This window comes from Aquarana catesbeiana, linkage group LG03 (genome assembly GCF_042186555.1).
Source record: "Aquarana catesbeiana isolate 2022-GZ linkage group LG03, ASM4218655v1, whole genome shotgun sequence".
Lineage (NCBI taxonomy): Eukaryota > Metazoa > Chordata > Amphibia > Anura > Ranidae > Aquarana > Aquarana catesbeiana.
In genome coordinates this window covers 618,736,567-618,748,705 of record NC_133326.1, presented here as the reverse complement: position 1 = coordinate 618,748,705, position 12,139 = coordinate 618,736,567, and the positions used below count along the sequence as shown (strand labels likewise).

Genomic DNA, 12,139 nt, shown 5'->3' with positions numbered 1-12,139 from the left:
TCCCACTTAAAAAGATGAGAGAGGCCTGTAATTGTCATCATAGGTATACCTCAAATATCAGGGACAAAATGTGGAAACAAATCCAGACAATCACATTGGCTGATTTTTGAAAGAATTTATTTGCAAATTATGGTGGAAAATAAGTTTTTGGTCACCTACAAACAAGCAACATTTCTGGCTCTCACAGACCTGTATCTTCTTCTTTAAGAGGCTCCTCTGTCCTCCACTCATTACCTGTATTAATGGAACCTGTTTGAACTTGTTATCAGTATAAAAGACACCTGTCCACAACCTCAAACAGTCACACTCCAAACTCCACTATGGTGAAGACCAAAGAGCTGTCGAAGGACACCAGAAACAAAATTGTAGACCTGCACCAGGCTGGGAAGACTGAATCTGCAATAGGCAAGCAGCTTGGTGTGAAGAAATCAACTGTGGGAGCAATATTTAGAAAATGGAAGACATATAAGACCACTGATAATCTCCCTCGATCTGGGGCTCCATACAAGATCTCACCTCGTGTGGTCAAAATGATCACGAGAACGGTGAGCAAAAATCCCGGAACCTCACAGGGGGACCTAGTGAATGACCTGCAGAGAGCTGGGACCAACATAACAAAGGCTACCATCAGTAACACACTACGCCGCCAGGGACTCAGATCCTGCAGTGCCAGACGTGTCCCCCTGCTTAAGCCAGTACATGTCCAGGCCCATCTGAGGTTTGCTAGAGAGCATTTGGATGATCCAGGTAAGGATTGGGAGAATGTTATATGGTCAGATGAAACCAAAGTAGAACTGTTTGGTAGAAACACAACTCGTCGTGTTTGGAGGAGAGAGAATGCAGAATTGCAACCAAAGAACACCATACCTACTGTGAAGCATGGGGGTGGCAACATCATGCTTTGGGGCTGTTTCTCTTCAAAGGGAACAGGATGACTGATCTGTGTACATGAAAGAATGAATGGGGCCATGTATCGTGAGATTTTGAGTGCAAACCTCCTACCATCAGCAAGGGCATTGAAGATGAAACGTGGCTGGGTCTTTCGGTATGACAATGATCCCAAACACACCACCCGGGCAACGAAGGAGTGGCTTCGTAAGAAGCATTTCAAGGTCCTGCAGTGGCCTAGCCAGTCTCCAGATCTCTACCCCATAGAAAACCTTTGGAGGGAGTTGAAAGTCCGTGTTGCCCAGCGACAGCCCCAAAACATCACTACTCTAGAGGAGATCTGCATGGAGGAATGGGCCAACATACCAGCAACAGTGTGTGACAACCTTGTGAAGACTTACAGAAAACGTTTGACCTCTGTCATTGCCAACAAAGGATATATAACAAAGTATTGAGATGAACTTTTGATATTGAAAAAATACTTATTTTCCACCATAATTTGCAAATAAATTCTTTCAAAAATCAGACAATGTGATTGTCTGGATTTGTTTCCACATTTTGTCTCTCATAGTTGAGGTATACCTATGATGACAATTACAGGCCTCTCTCATCTTTTTAAGTGGGAGAACTTGCACAATTGATGGCTGACTAAATACTTTTTTGCCCCACTGTAGTTTAATTCAGTGGAACTAAAGATACTGTATTCCCTTAATCCAGTGGTCTCAAACTGGCAGCCCTCCAGCTGTTGCAAAACTACAAGTTCCATCATGCCTCTGCCTGTGGGAGTCATGCTTGTAACTGTCAGTCTTGCAATGCCTCATGGGACTTGTAGTTTCACAACAGCTGGAGGGCCACCAGTTTGGGACCCCTGCCTTAATCAGTACTCAATCATAGACAGATGTTCCTCAATTAGAATTTGAAAAGGACAGAGCAAGCTCTAGACCAGAAGTGACACCTAAGTGCCAATAAAACTGTCCCCTGCCAGAAGACTTCAAGGAAAGATCTAGCAGTTGCAAAAAAATGGTTTGTGTAGTGTATATAGAATCCAAGAGAAATCCACAAAACCGTTATATGGAGCCTGATCATGGGAGCCAAGCGGTAATTGGTCTTGTTGCGATTGGACTGAAGCACTTGTGTTGAAAATCCTATCTTTGATCCGGCATGGATCTACCCAAATTCTTTTAAAGCTTGGACAACATCAGGCATTCAGACACTAAATGACTTCATAGCATCTAAATCATTCCTTTCATTCCCATCGCTTAGAGAAAAATATGATCTACCAAACTCTGAGATATTTAGATATCTCCAAATCAAAAATTTCTATACACCATTCCTAAAGGGGGATACACCATTATCCCAATTATCCATTTTTGAATCAATCTGTACAAAAGATCCATTTGCTAAAGGTACAATTTCATCACTTTATAATCAATTATATGGAGTAGCAAATCTTAATAGACCCTCTTACGTTCAGAGGTGGGAGGAGGACCTGGGACGAACTTTAGAAGACACGGACTGGTCTAACATATGGCTCACATCTAAGTCATCTTCACCCAACATCTTAGCACTGGAGACAAATTATAAAGTCCTAACTCGCTGGTACCTTGTACCCGCTAGAGTGGCAAAATATTCATCTAATACCTCAGCTCTTTGTTTTCGAGGATGCCCAGAAATAGGCACATATTTACACATATGGTGGACGTGCCCAGTAATACAAACCTTCTGGAAGGAAGTCTTCATGATTGCATCTAAAATATTTAAAAAAATAATACAACCAGATCCATATTTAACTTTACTTAATCTAAAACCGGAATGGTTAACACTCTCTCAATTCAAACTAATGATCCAACTAATAACGGCTGCAAAACAAACAGTGGCCAAGGCATGGAAATCTCCTACATTGGTACTAGCAGAAACAATTCACAGAATGAATAATACAATGTCCCATGCTAAGATGGTAGCCATCGATCAAAATCAAATTCCAAAATTTGAAAAACTTTGGCATCCTTGGATAAAACAACAGTTCCTGTCAAACTTCAATGACTCTGTCCTGTTGCCATGGTAACAGATTAAATGACTTACAGAGACACCCATTCTAAGGCTTCAAAGAGAACTAAAAAGAATAATAAACTGACGAGCGGGACAACCTTGTGGACCATACCTCTACCTTTCTACCCTTTTTCTTCTTTCTCTTTCCTTTTCTCCACCTTACGATTAAAGCTCATTATCAGAATTTATTTGACCTATATACACTCTACTTGTAAACAATATGTATAGTAGGTATAAATCATTTAAATACCTACAAAAGTAACTAAGGAAATGATATATATCTTTAATTTAGGTTTACGTGAACCCAATGTTTAATATTTGAAATTTCATGATATTTACCTATATAAACCCTACTGTAAAACAATGAGCTTACTTTATAGATCCTTGTAAACTTACTTTATGTATCTTTATAACATTGTATACTCAATAAACTTCTTTTGACAAGGAAAATCCTATCTTTGGCTCAACCATCAGAACCATTCATGGCCCATTTAACCCTATTCACTTTGAAACACAGAACCATCCTGTGGGCAATGAAGGGAACACCCCCCCAGGGTTGACTGCCCAAGGGCTGAAGTCCAGCCCAGATCCATACCTCAATAAATTGACGAGTAGGAGATATGGACAGTGTGATTCACACAGTGCTGGTTCGAAACTGGTGAATTACAACTTTCTGATTGCTCCCATCACAAGATCGATACACATAAATTACTTAGATTAAAGACGTCTCCTGTGGGCAAGAAGGCCTAGGTACACCTCCACCCTTATGCTGGATATGCTATAAGCAAAGGACCATACTAGCACGTGTGGGGCAGCCAGGTTAGGGGGCAGCACCAAGCTTCAGAATGTACATATGTCAATATTTTTTCTTGGTCAACTATTTTTTTTATTAGGATTTTCATATAAAAGACAATACCAAAATTGTATAAGCATGTATTCAACGTATGCACATGAACAGTAAATTCATAGTAACAGTGGTTCATTAAAAAGATAAGCTGCTGTCTGTTAATTTTTTTCTAGACTTATTAACAAGGTAAAACCTTAATGCATAGGAAGCATTAAGGTGAAAAAACATGAGGGTTTACAACCCCTTTAATCCAGCGACTAAAGGTACTAGGTGATTCATATTTTGGAGCAAATGAGGGATTGCAAATAAAAGATAATGGGGATACATTTAGACACAGCAGGCCCCCCAAGTAGATAAGATCATTATTGTGATTTTTTTTTCTTCTACTGGCCACCTCTGGACATAGTTACATAGTAGTTGAGGTTGAAAAAAGACACAAGTCCATCAAGTCCAACCTATGTGTGTGATTATATGTCAGTATTACATTGTATATCCCTGTATGTTGTGGTCATTCAGGTACCTATCTATTAGTTTTTTGAAATTATCAATGCCCCCCACTGAAACCACTGCCTGTGGAAGAGAATTCCACGTCCTTGCCGCTCTAATGCCCTGTACACACGATCGGACATTGATTGAACATTCCGACAACAAAATCCATGGATTTTTTCCGACGGATGTTGGCTCAAACTTGTCTTGCATAGACACGGTCACACAAAGTTGTCGGAAAATCCGATCGTTCTGAACGCGGTGACGTAAAACACGTACGTCGGGACTATAAACGGGGCAGTAGCCAATAGCTTTCGTCTCTTAATTTATTCTGAGCATGCGTGGCACTTTGTGCGTCGGAATTGTCCACACATGGTCGGAATTTACGCGAACGGATTTTGTTGTCGGAAAATTTTATAGCCTGCTCTCAAACTTTGTGTGTCGGAAATTCCGATGGAGCCTACACACGGTCGCAATTTCCGACAACAAGCTCTGATCGCACATATTCCGTCGGAAAGTCCGACCATTTGTACAGGGCATTACAGTAAAGTACCCTCTATAGTTTAATGTTAAACTGCTTCTCTTCTAATTTTAGTGAATGGCCAAGTGTCTTTTTAAATTCCTTTTAATGGAAAAGTTTTATCCCTATTGTGGGGTCACCAGTACAGTATTTGTAAATTGAAATCATATCCCCTCTCAAGCGTCTCTTCTCCAGAGAGAATAAGTTCAGTACTCGCAGCCTTTCTTTATAACTAAGGTCCTCCAGTCCCTTTATTAGCTTTGTTGCCCTTTTCTGGACTCTCTCCAGTTCCAGCACATCCTTCCTGAGGACCGGTGCCCAGAACTGGATGGCATACTCCAGGTGCGGCCGGACCAGAGTCTTGTAGAGCGGGAGAATTATCATTTTATCTCTGGAGTTAATCCCCTTTTTAATGCATGCCAATATTCTGTTTGCTTTGTTAGCAGCAGCTTGGCATTGCATGCCATTGCTGAGCCTATCATCTACTAGGACCCCCAGGTCCTTTTCCATCATTGATTCCCTCAGAGGTTCTCCCCCCAGTGTATAGATTGCATTTATGTTTTTGCCACCCAAATGCATTATTTTACATTTTTCTACATTGAACCTCATTTGCCATGTAGTTGCCCACTCCATTAATTTGTTCAGATCTTTTTGCAAGGTTTCCACATCCTGCGGAGAAGTTATTGCCCTGCTTAGCTTAGTATTATCCGCAAATACAGAGATTGAACGGTTTACCCCATCCTCCACGACGTTTATGAACCCCTAGGTCCTTTTCCATCCAAGATTCCCCCAGAGGTTCCCCCAGAGGACATTTGTGGCTAAATTGTGCAAAAGAACTCTATGGGGAAGGGGGGGCAAGGTATTTTGACAGTGGTAGCACTCTGAATTCTTTATAGCTCAGAGCAGGTCTCTATAATAAAAAATGTTTTAAAAAAGGGAACCAAAGTCCCCAGAATGCTCACACCTGTGTCCCGGCAATCATTGGATCTCTTGCCAGCCAACCAGGATTCTTCTGGGTACCAGTTTTTCTGCCTTTTGATTGGCCAGCAGAGACAACATTACTCCTGCACATGCACAAGGGAGTTCTTCATCCTGCTCCACTGGCACTATGCCGAGAATATACACTCACCGGCTACTTTATTAGGTACACCTTGCTAGTACTGGGTTGGACCCCCTTTTGCCTTCATAACTGCCTTAATTCTTTGTGGCATAGATTCAAAAAGGTGTTGGAAACATTCCTCTGAGATTTGGGTCCATATTGACATGATGGCATCTCAACATAGTGAAATTAGTATTGTGATAGGCACAAAGTAAATAAAAGCATATCTAAACCCCCAAAAAAACAAAAAAGTTTAAATATTGCAGCTTACCAGTCCTTAGATTTGGTGGCTGCATTAGTTTTTTTTTGTGTCCCTTTTCCTTTATTTTAATTTGGTTATCTGACCAGTAAGACACTTCCTATTTTAGGGTGCTTACATTCACTCTTCCACTTATCTACGGAGGAGCAGTGTAGCCACCCTTGGCAGCATCATTGTCACCCCATGCAGAGGTTGTGTTACATGAACTAGAGAATGTAGATGGCCTTTACATAAGTGACTAAAAAATTGAAGCCTTAGGGTCTTTTCACACGGGATGGATCCGAGATGATCCGCCCCGTGAACAACCGATTGCTCAGCGGAGGATCGCTCAATGGTTCCCCGCTGAGCAGGCAGATAAAAGGTCCATCGCTGCACACTGTGCAGAGACGGACCTGTCACAGTGCCGCTCTCCCCTATGGGGGATCGGATGATGACTGTAGAGTCCGTCGTCACCCGATCCGATCCAAAAACTGATGAAAAAGTAGGTTTGTCCTCCGTTACACTTTTTCGGATGTCAGCGGACTAGGTCTATGGAGGGTCCGCTCAGGTCCGCCTAAAAAACTGACAGGCGGACCTGAACGGATCGTTCATGTGAAAGAGGCCTTACTCTTTCTAAAAAGTTACAAAAGTATTTTTTTCTCTTGGGGTTAGCTAAATTAATACATTGTGAACATTGTAACCTGTCCTGTCAGTGTTAAATGGTTTGTCCAAACCTTCTAACTGCCACTTTTGCTGGACAGCTTGGTCTGTTAATGTAAGCTAAAAAAAAATAACATACTTTTTGGCAGGATCAACAGATGAAATGAAAGGAAAACCAGCCTCAAATTAAAAAAAATAAAAAAAGACTAAAGAAGCCACCACTAGCTAAGGTCTGGTAAGCTGCTATATATTAAGTTATTGTGTTTTGGTTTATATATGTTTTAAAGTGGTTGTACACCCCCGATTGTGAATTTTACCTATGGGTAAACCTAGAACAAAGCTTACCTATAGGTATTGGAAATATCTCTTAAACGTGCGCCGTTTAGGAGATATTTACCTTGTAGTGCACCGATGATGTCATTGGCACATGCGCTGTGAAGAAACGGACCTCCGTGCCGTAAGCTGCATACTAGTCCATTATACTTTTACTTTGCAGGGTTTGCTGGAAACAAAAGAGGAAGTAAAACCCATCAGGGTTTACTTACTCTTTAAGCAGAAACCTATATATGTAGTAGATGACACTGGGCCTTAATTATCTCCAGCTGCAAGAAAATAAGTACATTAATTTGTGTTGCTCATAGCAACCAATCACATTCTTCCTTTCTTTGCAATTCGGGAGAAAAAAAAGGAAAATCTGTTGGCTGTCACAGACCGGACTGCTGGTTGGAAGCTAAACAGTGGGGACCTTGAGTGGAGTGTGAACAAGTCTTGCTTTTTGACTGCTGGTGATTGCTGGGTTGCATTTTTAGGTTTTTTTTGGGACTTTTCCTTGTAGCTTTTTACATATTTTTCTGACACTTTTAAAACAGCTTTTTTTTTTTCCTTCAGCCTACTAATTAAGGAGAGTGGTTAATTGGTCACAGGTGCTTGGGGCCTATATAACCTTATAGGTTATAACAGGGGTCAAAGTACCTGTGTAGTGTGAGTGTTTGAGTAGTGTGTGGATCATTAGTACTTGTGTATTGTGTACTTGTGTATTGTGAGTGCACGTAGTTCTGGGAGTGCACAGGTATTGTCTTGTTGAGGGCATGGGTAATGTCTTGTTGAGGGCATGGGTAATGTCTTGTTGAGTACCTGGGTATTGTCTTGTTGAGTACCTAGGTATTGTCTTGAGTATTAGTGTCAGGAAGCTAGTTGTTAGGTAATTTGGACAGGGTATAATCCCCAATCCTCATTACATTTAATAGGTACGATGCCCGGCGGGTGTAGAGAGGCAACTCGTTGTACATTTTGCGGCATGTATGCGTTCCTTGATCATCCGATCAAGGGTGAATACTGCTGTGGAAAATGTAAGCGCATTGTTTCCCTGGAAGCCCAGGTTCTGAATCTGGGGAAGCAACTGTCAGCACTGAGAAGTCCCTCTATACTAAAGGAGAGCCAGGAACGTACACGGCAGGTGCTGGCAGGGGCCAGCACAGAGGCGGGTGGAGACAAAGAGGTGCAGGCACTAGGAAAGAGTAGATGGGTGACAGTCAGGAAGAGTAGAGGGGGAGGCCAATCCAGGGCTGGAGCATCCCAATAAGTATGCTCCATTGAGTGACATTGGTCAAACCAGTCAGGGACCAGCACTACTGGAGCTGAGGGACTCTCCTAGCTGCCAGGGGAAGAACTCCTCCAGTGAGAGTGGGGGGGGGGAAGCGAAGGGAAAGGAAAGACAGATTGGTGGTAGGGGACTCAATTCGTATGCCCTGTACACACGATAGGATTTTCCGATGGAGAATGTGTGATAGGACCTTGTTGTCGGAAATTCTGACCACGTGTAGGCTCCATCACACATTTTACATAGGAATTTCCAACACACAAAGTTTGAGAGCTAGCTATATAATTTTCCGGCAAAAAAATCCGTTGTCGGAAATTCCGATCGCGTGTACACAAATCCGACGCACATGCTCAGTATAAATTAAGAAATGAAAGCTATTGGCTACTGCCCCGTTTATAGTCCTGACGTACGTGTTTTACGTCACTGCGTTCAGAACGATCGGATTTTCTGACAACTTTGTGTGACCTTGTGTACGCAAGACAAGTTTGAGCTAACATCCGTCGGAAAAAATCCATGGATTTTGTTGTCGGAATGTCCGATCAATGTCCGACTGTGTGTACAGGGTATTAGAAGGACAGAGAGGCCAATCTGTAACAAAGACCTGAAGCGCCTAACTGTATGTTGTCTACCGGGCGCTCGGGTTCGGCACATCATGGATTTGGTAGACAGATTACTGGGAGGGGCTGTGGAAGACCCAGCTGTCATGGTGCACGTTGGCACCAATGACAAAGTCAGAGGCAGATGGAGTGTCCTAAAGAACGATTTTAGGGACTTGGGAGTTAAATTGAGGAAAAGGACCTCCAAGGTAGTATTCTCAGGAATACTATTGGTACATTGAGCCACACCAGAAAGGCAGAGGGAGATTATGGAAGTAAACAAGTGGTTGAAGAGCTGGTGTAGTAAGGAGGGGTTTGGGTTCCTGGAGGACTGGGCCGACTTCTCAGTCGATAACCAGTACTATAGAAGGGGTGGACTGCACCTAAATGAGGAGGGTGCCGACCAGCTGGGAATGAAGATAGCCAAAAAGTTAGAGGGGTTTTTAAACTAAGCGATGGGGGGGAGGGTCCAGAGGTAGAGATAGTCAGCGTGGAACATATTCCAGAGAGTAGTATTGGGGGCATTAGTGGTAGGTTGAACAAAGCACATAAACCCAAGGTAAGTATAGTAGCAAGTCCTAGTTGCAATCTCGCAACACCCAATAAGAGGATAATATGCGACCGGTCTAAACTATGTGGCATGTTCACCAATGCCAGGAGCCTGGCGGACAAGATGGGTGAACTAGAGATACTGTTGTACGAGGAGGATTTGGATTTTGTGGGAATTTCAGAGACAAGGTTCAACAGCTCTCATGATTGGCTGGCAAAATTCAAGGGTATACCCTTTATCAAAGAGATAGAGAGGGTAAAAAAGGGGGAGGGGTATGCCTATATTTCAAGAATAATGTACAAGTGAATGTGAGTGATGACATCACTAAGGGAGCTGGGGGGGAGGTGGAATCCTTATGGGTAGAGCTCCAAAGGGATGAAGCTAAGGGGAAATAATACTGGGAGTATGCTATAGGCCCCCCAACCTGAGGGAAGGAGGGGAGACAGATCTCCTATCACAATTTGGATTAGCAGCAAGGATGGGAAGTGTTATCATAATGGGGGATTTTAATTATCCAGACATAGACTGGGCGGAGGGAACCGCGCATTCATCTAAGGCCTGCCTGTTCCTAAATGTCTTGCAGGATAATTTTATGGGTCAGATGGTAGACGCACTAACTAGAAATAAAACATTACTGGATCTACTGATTATCAACAATACAGACCTGATCACGGATGTGGAAATATGGGGCAATGTAGGTAAAAGCGATCAAAGGTCAATTGGCTTCAGTATAAATCACACAAATAGGAAACATAAGGGGAATACAAAGACACCGAATTTTAAAAGAGCCACTTCCCCAAACTACAATCCTTGCTAGAAGGCATAAATTGGGATAAAATCTTAGGAACAAAAAAAACAGAGTAGAGATGGGTTTGCTTTAAGAGCATATTAAATAAGGGCATTAGCCAGTGCATCCCAGTGGGTAATACATTTAAAAGAGTGAACAAAAGTCCTGGATGGCTTAACTCCAATGTAAATATGCATATAAAAGCAAAAAATACAAGGTTGAGGGATCATCATCAGCATTCAGACTTTATAAAAAATGCAACAAGAAATGTAAGGGTGTAATAAAGACGGGTAAGATAGAACACGAAAGACACATAGCGGAGGAGAGCAAAAATCCCAAGAAATTCTTTAAGTATATAAACAGTAAAAAAGGGAGGACAGACCATACTGGCTCCATAAAGAATGAGGAAGGACATCTGGTTACAAAGGATGGGGAGATGGCAAAGGTATTGAATCTATTCTTCTACTCAGTCTTCACGGGGGAATCGGGGGGCTTCAGTAACCAAAACTGCAGTGTTTATCCTCGTGATACATCACAGGAAGCACCTCCATGGTTAACAGAGGACAGAATTAAAATTAGACTTGGGAAACTTAACATTAATAAATCACCTGGACCAGATGGCTTGCACCCAAGGGTACTTAGGGAACTCAGTCAAGTAATTGCCAGACCATTGCTCCTAATTTTTACTGACAGTCTACTGACTGGAATGGTACCAGCAGATTGGAGTAAAGCCAATGTAGCACCAATATTTAAAAAGGGCCCAAAATATATCCCTGGGAATTACAGACCAGTAAGCTTAACATCAATAGTATGTAAACTCTTGGAGGGGGTGATAAGGGACTATATACAAGATTTTATTAATGAGAACGTTATCATTAGCAGTAATCAGCATGGATTCATGAAGAATCGTTCTTACCAAACCAATATATTAACCTTCTATGAGGAGGTGAGCTGCCATCTAGATAAAGGAAGTCCCGTAGATGTGGTGTATCTGGATTTTGCAAAAGCATTTGACACGGTTCCCCATAAACGTTTACTGTACAAAGTAAGGTCCGTTGGCATGGACCATAGGGTGAGTACATGGATTGAAAACTGGCTACAAGGGCGAGTTCAGAGGGTGGTGATAAATGGGGAGTACTCGGAATGGTCAGGGGTGGGTAGTGGGGTCCCCCAAGTTACTATGCTGGGACCAATCCTGTTTAATTTGTTCATAAACGTCGTGGAGGATGGGGTAAACCGTTCAATCTCTGTATTTGCGGATAATACTAAGCTAAGCAGGGCACTAACTTCTCCACAGGATGTGGAAACCTTGCAAAAAGATCTGAACAAATTAATGGAGTGGGCAACTACATGGCAAATGAGGTTCAATGTAGAAAAATGTAAAATAATGCATTTGGGTGGCAAAAATATAAATGCAATCTATACACTGGGGGGAGAACCTCTGGGGGAATCAAGGATGGAAAAGGACCTGGGGGTCCTAGTAGATGATAGGCTCAGCAATGGCATGCAATGCCAAGCTGCTGCTAACAAAGCAAACAGAATATTGGCATGCATTAAAAAGGGGATTAATTCCAGAGATAAAACGATAATTCTCCCACTCTACAAGACTCTGGTCCAGCCGCAGTATGGTGTCCAGTTCTGGGCACCAGTCCTCAGGAAGGATTTACTGGAAATGGAGCGAGTACAGAGAAGGGCAACAAAGCTAATAAAGGGTCTGGAGGATATTAGTTATGAGGAAAGGTTGCGAGCACTGAACTTATTCTCTCTGGAGAAGAGACACTTGAGAGGGGATATGATTTCAATATACAAATACCATACT

The 12,139-nt window shown here is 42.3% G+C and overlaps 1 protein-coding gene across 3 annotated transcripts in view; it reads right to left on the bottom strand.

Moving 5' to 3' along the window:
• LOC141133142 (inositol polyphosphate-5-phosphatase A-like) overlaps positions 1 to 12,139 on the bottom strand; it is an 84,758-nt gene that overhangs the window by 488 nt on the left and 72,131 nt on the right. The gene's annotated exons all lie outside the window — the stretch shown is intronic.